A 20,363-nucleotide genomic window follows, 5' to 3' on the forward strand; every position below is an offset into this window, starting at 1 on the left:
GTATGGCTGCTTCTAAAACATTATCGTCAGAAGTTTCCCTCCAATATGTTTGTGATGTGGCGGGATGTTGCCTTGCCGCACACATTAGTGAGGTTTTATGACCTTGACCTCGGCTCCACTCCAGGGGCGCAGGTGCTTTCGTCTTAGTGTGCGCAGAGATTTCACACGGACAGGCACTTGTTACTATGGCGTCGTGGGTATAGTGTTCCCACAACGTCTTGATGCAGCTCGAGTCCCCTTGAAAGGCTCCGTCGACCTGCCATACTCCCTGCATAGTTACTGTTTGTTCCAGGCATGCTTTATAGTTTCCTGGTCGATGATGTCACATGACTACAAATGCAAAGTTCAACCAACATTAAACTAACGACCAACTATTTATGTGCCCTGGCGCAGGCTCTGTTTTAAACACAGCCCTGGTAGAAAATATATGAAAAATCCAACACAAACACATGCTTTATGCAGATTTTGAATGGGAGTAATTGTTATTATTATTATTATTATTATTATTTAGCTAACCATATTCCTTAGCCATAACCTTCTAAAACAAAATTGTTTTTAGATCATTTGAAATTACTTAAAAAAAATTATTTCATAATTCCATGTAATTACAGTAAACATGTTTACAAGCACATTTCTTAGCTATCTAAATGGTTAATTTTTAAACTAAATTTTTAGATGCAGCTAGATATAAATACTATAGCCTAATCCTAACAGAAAACCTTCTGCATTTTTACAATTTAAAAATAACTGAATTTATTTGTATGCCGTTTTATAAACATCCCTAAAATGAGATTTTGGAAGTTTTTGTTAGGTTTAGCTCTCTTCTGTGGACAAACATGTCCCCAAAATATAGCAAGTTACACACACACACACACACACACAAGACACATATTATTCTAAATGCACAGCTCTGGCTCATCGGCTGTGGTATCCACTTATCTGCTGTTTATTTCAGACAGGAAAATTGAAGGAAGAGATGGTGTACAGATGATAAATATTGAAAAAGTGGGGTTTTCAGGACAAATGCACACATACACCTTTTCACTGGGCTGGTGCGTGACCTGTAAAACTTTTCTTAACTCCGATGATAACCAAGAAATGGGCTCCTCACAAACTATAAATACGATGAGAGAGAGAGAGAGAGAGAGAGAGAGAGAGAGAGAGAGAGAGAGAGAGAGAGAGAGAGAGAGAGAGGACTTTTACGTGCTTTTCCCTAATCACTGAAGTGACCTCGACGTGCAGGTTAGCAGTAGCATTAGCCATCAGGCAAGTGTTATTTAAATAAACTCCTGATGTACTTACAAACTTTCCAATGCCTCGTTTTATGAGTACAGAACCTATTTGTACTACTATAGAAGTTTGGTACCATTCCGGGCATTATTAGTGGGGTAATTTACGAAATACAGCCTAGGATCCATTAGCGCCTGCACTAAGCCATACGGCTGATATCTCTAAATAAGTTCGAACTTTAATAATGTTCGACCAAGGGGAAAAAGGCTTCTGGGGGGGGATGTTTGGCTCGAGGTCATGGTGAAAAAAGGACCCTAGGTTGATTTTACTCCGAACCATCCTTTTAAGGTGGATGATGATGCAATTTTCTTCTAGAAACAATCTACCTCCTACTTTCAACACTCCTTCTAGAAGAATTGGATCCAGTTTGTAGATAGAATACTCTTTTTAACTGGAGCTTTATTCTTTTATAAAGTTGCAATTTCATCGGCATATTTTTCTTTTTGAGTGAAACGAATGAGCTCCATCTCAGCTCTCTCTAATTCATCCACAGTAAGAGTATTACTCCACCATGCTTCTTTGTGTTTTTACTAGGGCTGTCAAAAGATTAATCGCGATTAATCGCATCCAAAATAAAAGTTTGTGTTTACATAATATATGTGTGTGTACTGTGTATAATTATTTTGTATATATCAATACACACACATGCATGTATATATTTAAGAAATATTTGCATACATATACTGTATATATTTATATATAATTTATATTATATATAAATATAATTTTTTTATATATAAATTACACATTTTTTCTTGAATATATACAAGCATGTGTGTGTATTGATATATACAGCATAATTATACACAGTACACACACATATATTATGTAAACACAAACTTTTATTTTGGATGCGATTAATCGCGATTAATCTTTTGACAGCCCTAGTTTTTACATCTTTTGTTTGAGGAGAATGTTGCGTTTATCAGGGTTACTTTCACTTTGTTGTATTGCATCCTTTAATTCCTTTCTCTTTTTTTTGCTTGCATAGCAGCAACTCTTTTAACCGCATAAACCAGGCTACTGAGTAGTTGTTGATAAGCACGTTCACAGCATCAACACTCTTATCCACAGCTGTTACATTAACTGAAGTAGGTTTCTTGACCTCAGCATCATCATTAACAACCTTCCCAATGTCATTTGGTCTTTTTGGCCATTCATTTTCATCCTCCAACAAGTAATTTGGTCCTTGTGTCCAATTCTCGCATCTGATTAATGCTTCTGTTCTCATGCCCCTGGAAGCATTATCTGCTGGATTCAGTGTTGTGTTGACGTACCTCCATTGGTTTGCTGTAGTTGATTCGTGAATGACTGCTAAACGATTAGATACAAAGGTCTTAAACCGAGTATTCTGATTCTCAATGTACTTCAACACAGTCATGCTATCTGTCCAAAAGACTGATTCTTCAAGATTCAACCATAACTCTTGTCTCATCATTTTGTCAACTCTGACGGCAACAACAGCAGCAGTCAATTCCATTCTGGGTATTGTGATCTGTTTTAAAGGTGCCACCCTTGGTTTGGCCATTAGAAAAGAACAGTGTTTGTCACCCCTTTCATTCTTTAGCAAAATATAAGTCACAGTTCCTTATCCCTTTTCAGTGGCATCAACAAAGTGATGCATTTGAGCCAGTTTTGTGGATCCAAAATTTGCTGGTTTGACACATCTGTGCACTGCAAACTTAGAAAGTTGTTTTAAGTCTAAGCACCATTGTTGTTATTGATCATCTTGTATCTTTTCATCCCAACTTTCATCCTTACATAGGTTCCTCAGTAGTTGTTTAGCTGGTAAGATGACAGGTGCCAGAAACCCAAGAGGGTCATATATTGAGTTGACCACAGATAGAATTCCTCGTCTGGCTGATTGTTTTGCTTGTCTCTGCACTTTAAATGTGAACATGTCCTTTTCAGTGGACCACTGGACTCCTAGAGCTCTTTCCATAGGTAAGACACTTTCATCCTTACAAAGGTTCCTCAGTAGTTCTTTAGCTGGTAAGATGACAGGTGCCAGAAACCCAAGAGGGTTGTTCTAGATGGTTCAGACGTTAAATGAAGGAGATGGACAGGGTCGGCAGGTCTGAGTCTCTTTTATTTAAATAAATTATAAAAATAAATAAACAGGCGCACAGAGCGCGATCGCCTCGGCAGAAGGCAAAATAAAACAAAAACAGACAGTATTAAATGGCTTTTTGCGTCAGCAGGAACAGCGTGCGTGCATGCCACGTGGAGACCCAGACTTCTCTCACTCTCTCTGAGAAGCCCGCGGCTTTTATCCGCTCTCTCCACGCCAATTACTGGAATTACAAACAGCCACCAACTCGCATCACGCTGATCTCCCGACAGTTCCTCCGGTTGCAGACCGCGCTAAACCACGCCCCCTCTGCCACAGTCGTATATTGAGTTGACCACAGAATTCCTCGTCTGGTTGATTGTTTTGCTTGTCTCTGCACTTTAAATGTGAACATGTCCTTTTCAGTGGACCACTGGACTCCTAGAGCTCTTTCCATAGGTAAGACATTGTGACTCAAGTCTAGGTCTTTGACTTCTTTAGCTCTGTCTTCTAAGGGAATGGAAGACAAGACTGCTCTGCTGTTACTAATCCACTTGGTCAAGCGGAAGCCACCTTTGCTAAGACAATAGCATGGCTCTCTGTTGACACAGAATTCAGATAATCATCAACATTAAAGTTCTACAACACTGTGTCCACTACTTCCTGAGGTACTTTATTTCTAGCATCTTCCGCCGTTCTCTTAACTCTTCCGGGTCGCCGATCACGCCGGCATGATCAAGTCACATGACCAGTTTAAGACACGTCAGTGCAAGTTGTAAAACAGCTAAAAAATAACACAAAGTAGTTATTACATAGTGTTATAAACGTGCATTAAATGTTATATTTATTTTTATTTATTTTCTAGATTTACAATGTCAATAACTGTGAAACAGTTATTTTCCATACTCCAACTCATGGGCGTTGTGGAAATGTTGACAGGATGTGTGGATAATAATGTGATCTGAGAGGCTATGTGGTTGCTATGGTGTTCTGGGTGGTATAGGATGCGAGGACTAAACTTCCAACGAAGTTTATGTTGTCAAAATACTAATCCTACCCATATAATCGATAGAGTGATGCTTTTCTTATCAAGCAGAAGTAATAATGAAAGGGGCGTATAATAACCTTGACTGAGAACAGGGCAGATTTCAGTACCAAACCTTCTGAAACACCTGCTTTTCCTGCATGACCTGAGCAGAGCAGAGAAGAGAACAACTGATGGAGAGAGGGAGGCAGTCAGTTTGTGGGGGATATAAAGCAGATCGTTATCGGCCAGAGAAAAGATGACAGTTCCATTACCTTTGAGAGGAAAGAAGCCAGTTTGATCCAGCACAAAAGTGACATTTCCCTCTTTCTTCTCTCAGGCAGTTCATCAGCTCCACCGAGCGTCAGTTCTTCATACCGCAGTAGACATGTTGACATCAACCCTTGTCTCCAGGTAATAACAGGTCAGAGACATCCAGATCAACAGTACCCCGTCAACAGAGCATTGTTCAGAAAGAACCAAATCAGATCTGTTTCTTCAGGGTCAGTGTCAGCCACTGCTCATCTGTATGGGCAAAATATGAATCCAAACATAGACCTCTATATGAACTGAATTAATAATAAATGATAAATGTGTTCAGCATTCTGCAACAAATATTTTTTCGGATGTTCTAGACTATTTTAAGTTGTAAAGTAAGCAGGGTACATTAAACATGGATTCGGAAGGCATGTATTTATGATACTAGTGGGGCAACCGGTCTCAGAGCTCTCCCTAGCTCTATAGTGCCCCACAAATTTCCAATGTAAATCTATGGTGAAAAAATGGAACTGCAGTGCGTTCTCATAGAGAGTCATTTGGGAAGATTTCTGGCTGCCCCGCTTATTTCCACACAACCTTATGTAAACCTCGCTACAGAACAAGACGCTTTCAGTCCTCTTCAGCTATGTGTCTGCATCAGGTCAGTAATGTCTGTTTCTCCCCTTCTGCACAGTAAAATCTCCAGTGTTGAAATCCTGGTGTTAAGGACTCTTAGAGTAAAGAGTTCATTTTCTGGTGTTGAATTTCAAGGGATTAACACTGCTAGTGTAAACCTCACCCTCTGGCTGGTGAAAATATGTAGAATTAAATCTAAATAACACAGAGAGAATGTAATTAGTTACATCCAAGACATTTATGAACTTCATGACATTTTATCTAATTTACAATATGTATTTTATAACATATTGATATTTAAATGCTCTGCACACTTAAACGAGCTGAAACTTTTCTCAAAGGCGACATCTTTAACTCAATATGGAGCTGACGACGATGAGGTTTGCTTTTAATGTTAACAGGGAAAACATAGAAAGTGTTTTTAACCTAATTTACAACATGCATTTCATGGAATTCTATTGTTTTGTAACAATATTTATGCGATGTGCGTGCCTAAACCTTTCTCACAGACTAGGCCCTACACCTTCTTTGACTTGTGACGCAGTGCAGACATGGAGTTTGCTTTTAACAGTGAAAACACAAAGTGTTTTAAATCATTTACAATACGTGTTTTATAATGTTATATTATTTTATGACAATATTTGTGATGTGCAAATATGTATTTATCCTCAAACCAACTTTTACTCTCGTTTGCCAGCACACCTGATCTAGCGTATAACTGAAAAACAGAAGAACAACTCCACAAACTGTGGACCAACAATGCACGTGAAATTGTCACTTTATTTCCTTATCTGGAGCACCAATTTTCTTAGAATGGGTAAGTAATTCTTTCAGATAAAATATTTATGCAAAATGTATTTATCAGATTAACTTTTGGTTGATGTTTGGAATGCTTTCATGTTTAAATGTATTGATTTTGCAATTTGTGTTTGCTAGGAGCATTTCTATGATGCACCAAGTGGCTAAGGGTACCGGGCTAAAAACAGATTAAAACATGGTGATGGTAAGATTTAACAGATAGCATATGATAGAACATAAAAAATAATCATAGCTTTGTTGCTATTTGGTACAACTAGATTTTCTGTGTTTCATAACACTCATTTTGAATTTGTCCAGTCAAACTGCTTTACAAAAATAATCCTTCTGTCATTAATTACTCACCCTCATGTCTTTCCAAACATGTAAGACTTTCTTCATCTTCACAACACAAAGAAGATATTTGTAATGAAATCTGAGAGGTTCCTGTCCCTCTATTGAAAGTCCACGCAACTACCACTTTCAAGCCCCAGAAAGGTATAAAGGTACATCTTTAAAAGGTGGGCATACACTGTGTCACAGTGTCTGGTTTTGTGTATCTGTTGATATGTTTGTGGGTGTGGGATCTGTGTGTGTGTTAAGTGTTTGTTGCTTAGAAACCAGCTGATCACTTAATCAGCCCGCAGCTGCAGCTAGTTAATTCTGTTTGTTAGCTGCCTATATCTAGCGGGAGTGATTATTGCATGGTGTCGGTTCATCACTCTTGTCACTCTTGTTTATGCTCTCTTACCTAGTTCCGGTGTCTGAGTTCCTTACAGAGTTATTTCCTCGATCTCGTCTGTGTTCCCAGACTTCTGGAGATCGTGTGGAGTTCTCTTCATTCCAGTTCCCGGTTGGCATCCACCCAGAATTATTCATATCACTCATCCTCTCCACTGTAATTATATCCTGGTCGGCCACCTGCTATACGTGGTGTTTTGAGTTATTCATCTGTTCAACCTGCCTTCAATAAACTGTTTGCTTGCCTTTGGATCTACGACTCTCATTCTGACACACTGTGCGATGTCTGTGCGATTTCAGCAAGGTACCTACTCACACTGAACGAGTAGATCGCATGCAATGTAAAGCCAAAGCTCAGGATTTATGTGCTCACACTATACGGTCCGAACGTCGAGCTGCGACTTCACTGCTCACACTATACGTGTGAAATATGCACGAATCAGCGCGATAAACCTAATTATTATTATTATTATTATTAGGGAAGGCCTAGGCTACTTTTATTATTAAATTGATAGGCTATTATAATTAAATTACCACGCAATAATTTCATAGCGCATCACCGCATAACCAACGCGCTGTGAGGATAATAAAATATTACATAGAAGCTTACTCCTCCTCATTGAAAATTGTCTAAAACATTTAGGTCAATTACAATAAGCTATAGGCATATAATTAATTATTAACAGTCTATAATATGTCCGAACACTGCAATAATTCATAAATGAAAATTAAAAACAGCTTTATTTCAAAAACATTGTTTACCCTTACCAGTCAGGGATCACTGGTGATCCCAGATTATTTTAGTTCAAAATATGTTTGAGCTTATATATCTCAATATTAATAACAGTCTGGTTAATTTTGAGTCTTGAACTATAAACTCTCAAGTGTTGGCTTTCTAAATGTATGTGTGTTATGTTTCTATTCAGAATTACTTATGAGCAGTAACCTTTTTATTTTGGGCATTTCATGTATGCAGCACTTGCCAAAATTGGGGGTGACTGAGAAGGGGTTAACAAATTAATAAAAGAGGCAAAGTGTACATCGCAGGTGGCTTGGAAGACGTGGGTAATGGTTAATCCATTTTGCAAAACGAAATGGAGGTAAGCAAAAGTAATTTGTAGCTTTGTAGTTTGAACTATGCAGCTTTTTTTTTGCTGCATATGAAACTTCTGTTTCCGCGCAGGCGCAGTGAGGGAAAAAACACTGAGTTTAGGGCAATCGGTTCGTAGCTCTGCTTCAACTGTGCGATATAGTCACGAGGAGCGACCAAAATATCTAACATGCCAGAAATTTATCCAACCATCCGATTGCCGGTCGGGAGAGGTTAATCGCCTCTCGTTTCCCCCTGTACACTGCACGAACACTGAACGACAAACGACACACGACAAAGCTGAAAATCGGCCCGACCTGAAAAAGAGTCACACGCGTCAGAATTTGGCTCAAAATCAGACGAAAATGGCACAGTGGGTACGCCCGCCTTAAAGTACTCCATGTGACTCCAGTGGTTTAATATACATTTTTGTAAACTACACAAGTGCTATGTTTGCAAAAAAAAAAAAAAATTACCACTTAATTTATAAAATATTAATTTCCAACATGCGCATTCATGAGAAGATTACAACTCGTGCATGTTGTTGATGTGAGAGCAGATGTTGTTGCGTGAACGTGCATTGAAGATTAATATTTTGTAGATAAAGTTGAGTTAAAATTGTCGGAAAAAAAGTCGGAAAATTGAGGTTAAACCACTGGAGTCACTTACGATTTCCTTTATAACTTTCCGTGGCTTTGGAAGTGGTTGTTGAATAGGCTGTTGATGAAGGGACAGAAATTTCTTAGATTTCATTAAAAATATCTTCATTAAAGGTACAATATGCAAGAATTTTGCATTAAAATATCCCATAATCTCAAGGCCAGTGTTATATATTTTGTTAAGTTGATTACTTACAATATCCCAAATGTTTCCAACTATTTTTAAATCGTGAGAAAATTGCGATTTTAACCAAGGAAACGGGGCGTTAGAGCAGGGGGGAGCTGGGAGTCGCCAGTCAATTGCGTCATATCCGCGTTACCCTCGGTTTCCGCTCGTACTGCGTGGAGTCCTGGACAAATGCGGAAGTTGTAGTTGTAGCGTCTATCAAGCAACAAACGTTAGCTTGTTTCTTGCAGTCGTTATGGAACACAATTTTTCTTTACCGATTGCAGCTGGTTCTGTCGACAAATCATGCTTAATTTTATATTTTCCAAATGTAGCATTCGGTAATAGTTATGTTTATGTAAGGGAAGTATTATTGCTTTAGATTTGTTTAGTTTATTGACATTGTTTATCACGTCTGGTGTTTATGGCCATGTAAATAAATATAGCATGTGTTATACATAAAGATTAATCAGTATTTTGGCAAATGATGTGGGTATCACTGCATGAAAATTGGGATTTCCGACCCCGTAAACGGCCGCAAATCTCCCTAATTTTCGGCAGTTAACGACAATTTACAGCCTGTGAACGTCGCGTTCGTCTGTGCCGAATATTGTCGGAAACGAACCATGACGTATGCAGAGCGCTCGCGCCGGAGGTGTGAATGGCTCTAATTACCATATGAATAGCAGCTCCCGCCAGAAAAAGGCTTGAATTTCCTCACTCACTATTGGTTGAACCCACGTGGTTTAAACAAGAAAAATCACTCGTGATTGGTTGGCAGATCTGTTACTATTGGTCACCCTCGCTCATTAAAAATTCAAAAAATTATAATATTCATATAAATAATAATATATTAATTATTTTTTCTTATTCATAATATGCTATTCTGTGGTATATTCATGTCATTGTTAACCTATGGACTACACTATTATTACCATCAAGGACATGAATTTATAAAGGAATGGAAAATTTGCCAGGGACATGCTGTTTATTCAAAGAAAGAGCTTTATTAGCACAGACACAAAACAATATACACCTATGTACAAAGCATAGATCATCTGCACACACAACAAATTGGAAGCTCAGTGTCTGTTTTCATCTTCGGAGCTGTAGGTGACTAGCGGCGTTCTCTCTGAATTCGATCCACTTTGAAAACGTCTGTGGTGCGTTGCCCTGTATTTAGGAGTCGCCTCTAATCTCGACTGCAGCGCAGCACAGAGCTCTGTGAGCTCCTGGCTGGTGGTTGAACTTCATCGGACATCAGATCTATGGTGGCGCACTTCCAAATGCCCACGTCATCCTCACCTAGCACAGCTTCGGCCTGCAATGCCAGATCTGGTTGTTTGTACCTGAAGCTCCTGCGTACTGTCTCGTAGTATGTCTTACAGGCAGCTGGAAAACAATTAAATGAGAGTGATATGAATAAAAACAACGCAAGTCACAGTAAAATGAAACAAGGAGAAAATAGTAAAAGTTCCTTACAATGTCGTCATGATCAGCGTCATGAAAATCTGGACTTGCAGACATAGCTCTGAGTAAATGTGAGGTTACTCACTCGTTATGAGGCGAGGTTACTCTATGGAAACAAAATGTATGATTAAGATCGTAAACTATAACGGATCTATTTTCTTATACAAGAGAATGAAAGCATATTCTTTGAATCTTACCTTTAAAATGTTTGTAAGTTTTTATGAAAGTAAAAAAATAAAAGAATGTAAGATTCTTTTATTTATTTTTTTTACCTTGCTCCAGTTCGTAGCGCCCACAATTTGTCTCAGAGTTGAGAAGATGGCATACTGCTTCCTGTAAATTACAGGATTATTTACAATTATTAAACAAATAATAGCCATCAATCCCATGACCTCTTGCTTTATGATGAAATCATGAAAAACAGAATATTCTTACATTTCACAAGGCCTGACAAAATACAGCTGCAGGTAACTAGCGGCATTCTGTCTGAATTCGGTCCATTTTGCAGACGTCTGTGGTGCGTTGCCCTGTACTTTGGAGTCGCCTCTAATCTCGACTGCAGCGTGGTACAGAGCTCGGTGAGCTCCTGGCTGTGACAGGACGGAGGTCGCACAATCCATCCAGACACCCCGCCGAAGATGCCGTCTTCCTCATCAGACATCAGGTCTATGGAAGCACACTTCCGAAGGCCCACCTCATCCTCAGCTAGCACACTCTGACTCGCTTTTAGCAGCTGTTAAAACCAATAAAGACAATCAATACTGCGCAATGCACTGCGTATGGACAACACACATCTATTAATGCACCTGAAAAATAGTCACATTGACCAAAAACGAATCTAATCTAATAAATCTTACCGTCTTTCTTCTCGCTCGACTCCGAGCTGAATTCACCACAGCTTCCGCCTGCAATGCAAGATCTGGTTGTTTGTACCTGAAGCTCCTGCACACTGTCGTGTAATATGTCTTAAAGGCAGCTGGAAAACAATTAATTGAGAGTGATATTAATAAGAACAACTTAAGTCACAGTAAAATTAATAAGAACAACATAAGTCACAGTAAAATTAATAAGAACAACATAAGTCACAGTAAAATTAAACAAAGGAGAAAAAATGCAACCGGGTGAAATTGCAGAAATACACACCGGAAGCAAACTATGCTTTTTGAAATTGGGGTTTTATTCTGACTGCTGTTTAAAATAAGTGACAGCGGTCAATGGAAGCACAATTAAACAGATAAAAGTCTGATTAAGAAAAAAGTTTGCCTTGTTCGAAGCGATTTCACAAGAAAAAAAAAAGATTTCACTAGTTAAAAAAAAAAAAAAAAAAATTGTAGAAACAGTTTACAGTAAATTTGAAGATGACAATCAAATGTCACAAAAAGCTTAACCAGTGGATCAATGCCCAAATCCACAGAATACTTAACTCAATTCAAACTGAAATGCAGTGTAATACACTGCAACTGGTCAGATTTAAATTGATTTCTCCAAACCAAAATATGTTACAATTAAATACGATAACACAAACTGGAATACGGCAGTGGCTGAGGTAACTTAGGCCTAAGTTACAAGAGAAATAAAAGCACTTTAACAAAGCCACAACCCACGTTTAATCATGCCATGCGGAACCAGAAATATGCATTTAACCATAAAGTTATACTGTATAATCACAGATTATAGATTCAACTCATTAACAGATTTATCAAATAAACATGCCATCAGTAATTTCCCCCATAAACCATAAAACGTACATACCCAATCCTTTACCGTCCGATCACCACGAGGTTCACTCGTCACACATGCGCTCCAAATAAATCTATAAACAAAAATGTACACATCAAATGTTCTTTTAACTTCGCTTCACAACTTATTTGTGCATATTAAAGATATTGGAGTAATATTTACCAAGAAAGAAGAACGTATAACACAGAATCCGATCGATGCACGCACCGTCATGGAGCTCTCCTGAACAATGAAAAATGGCTGCCGTTCTCTGGTCGCGCGCACGCGTCCAGCACAAGTGAATAGTATCGCGAGAAGAGAGGGATTTCTTAAAGGGGCCACAAACATTTTTAATGCAAAATAGAAACGAGGTACATTTTATGTAAACAACTCTAATCGTAGTTGTAACTCTATATGTACAGTATGCATAATTCTTGTCATTGCGTATGTGTATGCAGCATGAGTCAAATACAATCTTCTGTTCGTGTTGTATTATGCACAGTATTATGCACATGTGGAATGCACATTTTACCTTTGTGGCAAAGCCTGATTGAAATTAATTGTTGAAATAAATGGTTTTGTGTCTTTTTTACATAACATTGGCTATTGCTAATGACACATAGTAACTAATCTAGCTACTTTCATTAAATATATCAATTTAAGCTAAAATGTAAGAGGGGGATCATTCTATGAAAATGTCCATTTTTCTGTCCCTAGCCTTTACAGAAATATTACACTTAAAAAACACTTTAGGGTTACAATTTCTTTACATTTTAAAATAAAACAATATGTTATTTGAACAATTACACCCTCTTGAGCCATCATTGTGGCAATATTTGATTTTTAGGAATTATATAGAATTTCAAGCACCACAGAAGTGCTCGTCCCCACAGTCATGTACAGAGGGAAAATGCTTTATTTTGAGGTCAATAACAGATTTTTACACCATTTAAAATACAATAATGTATACATAACCAATGTATAAATAATCAAATATATTATGTAAATGATATATATAAAAAAAATGCAGAATACATATTATAAAATTTATAATGAAAGTAGTGGTCCCCTGGAGTTGTGTCACTGGTGTTACTGTTAAACAAAAATCTCTTATTTTGAAATAAAAATCACACTGCTATAGCTTATGTTTGTATGCAGGCCTACGGAATTTATATTCACAATACTTAATAACTAATATTATTTTATTGCATTTATATTAGTTGTTTGAAGAGTTACAAAAAACTCTTGCGGTCGGTCTTAACACAAGTTTCAGCCGGCAAGTCGGTCGGACTAAAAGGGGGAAAAAATTAATAATTGGGTCGGTAGGCTACTAAACTGACAGGGTCGGTCGGGTTACGGCAAACAAGAATATTTTTAAGGATGGCCTTAGACTATTGTAACTCACTTTATTTTGGGCTATCTCAGGCCTCTCTCTCTCGTCTACAGCTAGTTCAAAACGCAGCGGCTAGACTTCTCACCGGGACACGCAAATATGAGTCGATCACCCCTATTTTATTCAAACTCCACTGGCTACCTGTCACATTCAGGATTGATTTTAAAATTTTACTATTTGTGTATAAAGCTCTTAACAAACCGGCCCCCCAATATCTGACCAATCTCCTCTGCCCGTACACTCCATCTCGTACTTTGAGATCCAGTGATCACTGTCTTCTCATCGTGCCCGGATCCAGACTTAAAAAACGAGGCGACTGCACTTTTGCGACTGCAGGCCCAAAACTTTGGAACAGTCTACCCCTCTATATCAGACTAGCTCCCTCAATTTCCATCTTCAAAACATCCTTGAAAACTTTTAATACCCCTTGACACAACTATTGTTTTTTTATTTTATTATTGTCCTGTTTCAGCCCTGCATTTTATCTATTGCCCTCTACAGCACTTTGGTCAGCCTTGGCTGTTTTTAATTTTGCGTTATAAATAAATATTGTATTTTTTTTAGAATTAAGTTAATACCTTTGAGTCACCTGGGATAAAACTCCCCCTGCTACCCTCATTTGCATTTGTAAAGCTCACAGCAGTCTCATTTACATGTTAAAGCATTAGAGGGAGGGGGGTCACGGGGCAAGCAAGTCCCACGTCAATTTCCGACAATTTCCGACAGTTTGCAGTGTTGCCTGTAAATTGCCGTTTGCAGTCGTAAACCTGAACTTCCACGACAATCTACAGCGCCGGTAACTGTCGAAAATCCCACTTTTCATGCAGTGTATGTTCGAATGTTCTTTTACAACAGTTGTTTAGAACACGTAAAACTGCGCCGCGTTATCACAACAATGAATTCGACATACAGTAACATCTATGTTACGGCCCTTTATCTGACTTGGCTCGTTTAAATCACATATAAGATAAGGACCGAACATATTTAGAAATCACAGACGATTGAGTGGTTTTCTGACGTTAATCACGCCACAAGTTTTAATCAAGTCCATAATAAACAGACAAGAGAGAAAGCACCACATAATAAACAATAATCAAATAAATAGCACAGGTAGGGCAGCTACAAGAAAACAGGAACCCTTAACTACACCTATTGTTCCAGGAGAGATCTTACCTAGCTCCCGAAAATAACTGTAATGGGTGAATCTTCCGGGCAACTGCTTACCTTCGCTGTACTAAATAAATAACAAAAAGTGTACTGAGAAAATAACACCACTACCTGGTTGTAAAGAATAAAACAGAATCAAAAACACAATCATAAGAATCGCTCCAGCATGGCGAGGCGAAGCGAGAGTGAGCTCGCCACAAGGCGAAAAACCCCCAGCTGGCAATCAGGCGAGAGAGGCGGAGAGAGCGAGAGAGAGAGCGCCATCAACACCGTCACGGCTTAAATAGCAGGAACTCTCATGACGTCACTTCACTTCCGCGGTGCAGGGAAAATCCCTTCTCAAAACTCCACCTACAAACTCGAAGGAAATAAATCACACACACTAACGATTCAATATTATACCCACACGTAACACCCTCACCCTTAAATGATTAATTGTAGGAATGAAAAGATCTTACCACAGAGTGAACTACAATTAATTCAAATACGAGATAAAGCGTCAGCAATCACGTTATCCTTACCCCGAATGTGACGAATGTCCAGCTCAAAAGCCTGTAAAAACAAACTCCAACGCATCAAACATTGATTATTATTTTTCATTCGATTAATGAAAATCAGGGGATTGTGATCCGTGTAAACAATCAGTGGGTGCGAAACAGAACCGATATAAACATCAAAATGTTGAATAGCAAGGACAAGGGCGAGCGCCTCCTTCTCAATAGTGGAGTAACCTCGCTGATGTTTATTAAATTTGCGCGAAAAGTAGCAAACAGGATGCTCAACACCAGCCGGGTCTAATTGAAGGAGAACAGCTCCTGCACCGGTATCACTTGCATCAACAGCAAGAAGGAACGGAGTAGAAAAATCAGGAGCGGATAAAATAGGAGAATTGACTAGAAGTGCTTTGATTTTCTCAAAACTCGATTGGCAAATCTCAGACCATTTAAATGGAACCTTAGGACTAAGAAGGTCGGTTAAGGGCGAAGCAACAACAGAAAAGTTCTTACAAAAATTCCTGTAGTACCCTACCATACCCAAAAATCGACGGAGCTCACGACGTGTGTTGGGCACGGGAAAATGAGTGATAGACTCGACCTTAGACTCAACAGGTTTAACCTGACCGCCACCAACAATCTTTCCCAAATAAGTGACCGTAGCTCGACCGAATTCGCACTTCGCTAAATTAACCGTAAGGTTAGCTCGAGACAAACGACTAAACAGCACATTGAGTTGTTCCACATGTTCTGACCAAGACGCGCTGTAAATGACCAAGTCATCCAAATACGCTTCAACGTTATGCATGCCTTCGATGACACGATTAACCAATCTCTGAAAGGTTGCCGGGGCGTTTCGTAAACCGAAAGCCATTACGTTATAATGGAGGAAATGATCTGGTGTAACGAACGCACTGATTTCTTTTGCGCGATCTGACAAGGGCACCTGCCAGTATCCTTTAAGCAGATCGATTTTCGTAACGAACACAGCATTTCCAACATGATCCACGCAATCTTCCATACGAGGCAATGGATAACTATCTGATTTGGTCACAGCATTAACGCGTCTAAAATCAGTACAAAAACTAAACGTACTGTCAGGTTTTTTAACCAGCAAACAAGGTGAGCTCCAAGGACTAAAGCTTTGCTCTGCGATGTCGTTTTCAAGCATGAAGGTCACCTCTTTTTGCAACAGAATTCTCTTTTCAGGACTTACCCGATATGCGTGCTGTTTAATAGGCAACGAGTCACCAATATCGATGTCATGCTCTATTAACGAAGTACGAGATGGGACATCAGAGAACAAATTACTGTACATCTGAATAATATTAGTTACGTCAGCTCGTTCAGCAACGGTCAAATGGGAAAGATGCGAGTCTAAGGTTCGGATCATCTCAGAATTTTTCAATCTTCCCGCAACCAGTTCTGTGGAAGGAAACTCTACATCCTCCTCGAAAGTGGAATTATCACCGCTGTCTGATACAGCAGAACACAATGGGCGGATCAGGGCCTCAGGTCTGGACAACGCTTCAACTTCAGGTACATCAGCACTGGACAGCGCCTGTTCTCCGGTCACCGGAAAGTCTGTGAGTGAAACAGTTAACACAGCCGAATTCCGTCCAGACAAATCTGGCGGTCTCTCGAAGTACGGTTTAAGCATGTTAATATGACATAGACGAGTTTTTTTTCTTCTGTCTGTTGTCAAGATAACATAGTCAAGCTCACTCACCTTTTCTTTCACTTGATAGGGACCATAATAACGAGCCTGCAATGCAGACCCAGGCACTGGCATCAGCACTAACACCTTGTCACCAGGAGCGAAGCTACGAAGTCTAGCATGACGATCAAAACGCTTTTTCATTCGTTGCTGTGACATCTCCAAGTTCTCTTTGGCCAACTCACATGCGCGACGCAACTTGAAACGAAATTCTGAGACATAGTCAAGAATATTGTTTGGAGTCGTATCACTAGTCCAATGATCTTTAATCAACTTCAGTGGGCCACGGACAGTATGCCCGAACACTAACTCGGCCGGACTAAAGCCCAACGACTCCTGCACTACCTCCCTCACTGCGAACATAACCATAGGCACTCCTTCATCCCAATCTTTTTGAAATTCAAGACAAAACGCACGCAGCATAGATTTTAAAGTCTGGTGGAACCTTTCGAGTGCTCCCTGGCTTTCTGGATGGTAACAACTTGACGTGCAGTGTTGGATATGCAATTGACTCAGAGCTTGCTTGAACACACGGGACATAAAATTCGTACCTTGGTCGGACTGAATAGTACGCGGAAGACCAAACAGTGAGAAAAATTGTATAAGTGATCTTACAATCACTGGTGCAGTAATTTTACGCAGAGGAATTGCCTCTGGAAAACGCGTTGACGTGCACATTATGGTAAGCAAGTATTGATTTCCCGACTTCGTGCGAGGCAAGGGACCGACACAATCAATCATCACACGCTCAAATGGCTCACCGATAGCTGGAATTGGATATAACGGAGCAGGTGAAATATTCTGGTTCGGTTTTCCCGTCATTTGGCACACGTGACAACTTCGACAATAACTTGCTACATCAGTTTTCAAGCCTGGCCAAAAAAAATTTCGAAGTATTCGATCGTACGTTTTGTTCACTCCTAAGTGACCAGCAAATGTACCATCATGCGCAAGACTCAAAATTTCGGAGCGATACGAGGAGGGAACTATTATCTGCCGAACGATTTGCCTCTCATCATCAGCAGATGCAGTAGGTGGTCTCCACTTCCTCAGCAACACCCCATCTTCCACAAAGTATCCTTGCGATACATGCTCGAGTTGCTCAGCAGGAACAACAGCTTCAAAGAGGGACGACAACTTCTCATCTTTCCTCTGTTCAACAATAAGCTGCTCGCGGGACAGAGACAATTTATTAGGCCCCATAAAATGTTCATCTAATTTATTAACGGCAAAATCTGAACCGTCAACAAGATCTGAACACTTGACTTCACAAGGATCAGAATTAGAAAGGAACGTATCACTCAGGTCAAACTTACACTCACTTTCTGATTCACTAAGGCTTTTATCTTTCAGTCTCTGAGTCATAGCGCGAGTAACAGCACATGAGGGAAAAATCTCAGGATATTTCTCAGCTAATGCATCAGCAGTAGGACAGAGAAGAGGAACATCAGTTACCTCAGGGCTGGCAAAAACTTTTCCTCCCGCTAAGTCATTCCCTAAAATAAATGTGACATCTCGAACGGGAAGACATGGTCGCACTCCAACAACAACACGACCAACAACAAGGGAAGATTCAATTTCGATCTCGTGCAAAGGTACCTTAACGAAGCCCATCTCAAAACCCTGTACTAAGACACTTGAACCAATAGAGCTCTCATCAGACAACGGCAGTATTCCTTCCAGAATAAAACTCTGAGCAGCCCCTGTGTCACGAAGTATCCTGACTGGTTTGCGTAAAGCATTACCTGTCAGAGATACAAATCCGTCCATCATAAACGGCACATAACCCTCATCTTCACACATGTCAGCTTCCGTAGCCAACAACCCAAGTCCTTCCACTTGTGGCGTGGACGTCATCAATAAACCTACCGGTTTAGGAACACTTTTTTTCTTTTTGAGCACATTGCACTCAGAAATAATGTGTCCACGTTTCTTACAATAGAAACAAACAGGTGAGAACACGGACTTATCAGGACTCAAAAATTCAATTCAAAATTACGCTGAGAAGACCGAGGACTGTTACTAGCTGATGGTAACTTCGGTGCAACGCTAAACACATTCTTATGTGTAAGCACATATTCGTCAGCCAAAGTAGCAGCAGCAGAACATTTAGAAGTTTTTTGCTCATTTAGATAGATTACAACGCGCTCTGGTAAACAGTTTTTAAATTCCTCTAAAATAATCAGTTCACGGAGCTCTTCAAAAGTTCTCACTTTCATGGAAGCACACCAACGATCAAACAGTGACTCTTTCTCCCGAACGAACTCAACATAAGCCTCGTCAGTTTTACGTAAATTACGAAATTTCTGACGATAAGCCTCGGGAACTAGTTCATACACTCTGAGAACGGATGTCTTCACCTGCTCATAATCAAGAGAATCTGCAACTGACAAAGAGGAAAAAACTTCCTGGGCTTTACCCACAAAAACACACTGCAACAACATGGGCCAAAATGTTTTCGGCCATTTCATGTTAACGGCAACGCGTTCAAAAAGAGCAAAAAACGTATCTACCTCTTGTTCTCGAAAAGGAGGAACAATACGAATATTACGACTCACGTCGAAATCAGAAGTATCTGACACACCCCTTTCACGAGATCTCAACTCCATCTCTTTGAGACGGCACACTTGTTCTATTTCAAGCCTTTTCAGTTCAAGTTCATGTCTCTCACGATCTCTCGTTCTCTCTTTCTCACGCTCCCATTCTTCTCTCTCCCTCAACAAAACTATATCGTGCTCTTTAGCTTGCAGCTCCAATTTCTTAATCCGCATCGCGAGCTCCTCGGAACTACTCTCAGCTGATTCAGGATAATCCGTCATCTTTTCCTCATCACCAAAAATGCCCTGTTCATGCAATGAATCAATAAGCAACATCTGAAGTTCGCATTTAGTTGAAGTCTTACGAAAACTGACTTTAAAGTGAGCAGCAACTTTCATAAGATCTACTCTGTTGATTTGAAGCAGTTCAACTTGCGTCGGTTTTGCAACAAAGTTCGCTAATTCAAACATGATCAAAATCGAACGTCTGGTTATTAAGGGAAGAAAAAAAAACGAGCACTACACGAGAAAATTCACCCTAATCGACCGTGATTACACAAAGTTACTCAAAGTTACTCAAGTAACAAATACGAAGTGTGAGCAGATCCAAAAAAATCAAACAAAGCCACACAAAATTCAATCTCGGACGAGCGCCCAAATATGTTACGGCCCTTTATCTGACTTGGCTCGTTTAAATCACATATAAGATAAGGACCGAACATATTTAGAAATCACAGACGATTGAGTGGTTTTCTGACGTTAATCACGCCACAAGTTTTAATCAAGTCCATAATAAACAGACAAGAGAGAAAGCACCACATAATAAACAATAATCAAATAAATAGCACAGGTAGGGCAGCTACAAGAAAACAGGAACCCTTAACTACACCTATTGTTCCAGGAGAGATCTTACCTAGCTCCCGAAAATAACTGTAATGGGTAAATCTTCTGGGCAACTGCTTACCTTCGCTGTACTAAATAAATAACAAAAAGTGTACTGAGAAAATAACACCACTACCTGGTTGTAAAGAATAAAACACAATCAAAAACACAATCATAAGAATCGCTCCAGCATGGCGAGGAGAAGCGAGAGTGAGCTCGCCACAAGGCGAAAAACCCCCAGCTGGCAATCAGGCGAGAGAGGCGGAGAGAGCGAG

The 20,363-nt window shown here is 39.6% G+C and overlaps 2 long non-coding RNA genes across 2 annotated transcripts; both read right to left on the reverse strand.

Annotated features, from left to right (window-relative positions):
* Positions 1-9,694: 9,694 nt before the first annotated feature.
* Positions 9,695-10,285, reverse strand: LOC311288498. The gene is made up of 2 exons (XR_014626938.1): positions 10,192-10,285; positions 9,695-10,101 (listed from the first exon to the last, which is right to left on the reverse strand). It is a non-coding gene; the product is annotated as an uncharacterized lncRNA (long non-coding RNA).
* A 770-nt stretch (positions 10,286-11,055) lies between these two features.
* Positions 11,056-12,220, reverse strand: LOC311288499. Its single transcript, XR_014626939.1, has 3 exons — positions 12,082-12,220; positions 11,932-11,992; positions 11,056-11,155 (listed from the first exon to the last, which is right to left on the reverse strand). It is a non-coding gene; the product is annotated as an uncharacterized lncRNA (long non-coding RNA).
* Between the last annotated feature and the right edge of the window lie 8,143 nt (positions 12,221-20,363).

Source organism: Rutilus rutilus, assembly GCF_951802725.1.
Source record: "Rutilus rutilus genome assembly, chromosome: 3".
Lineage (NCBI taxonomy): Eukaryota > Metazoa > Chordata > Actinopteri > Cypriniformes > Leuciscidae > Rutilus > Rutilus rutilus.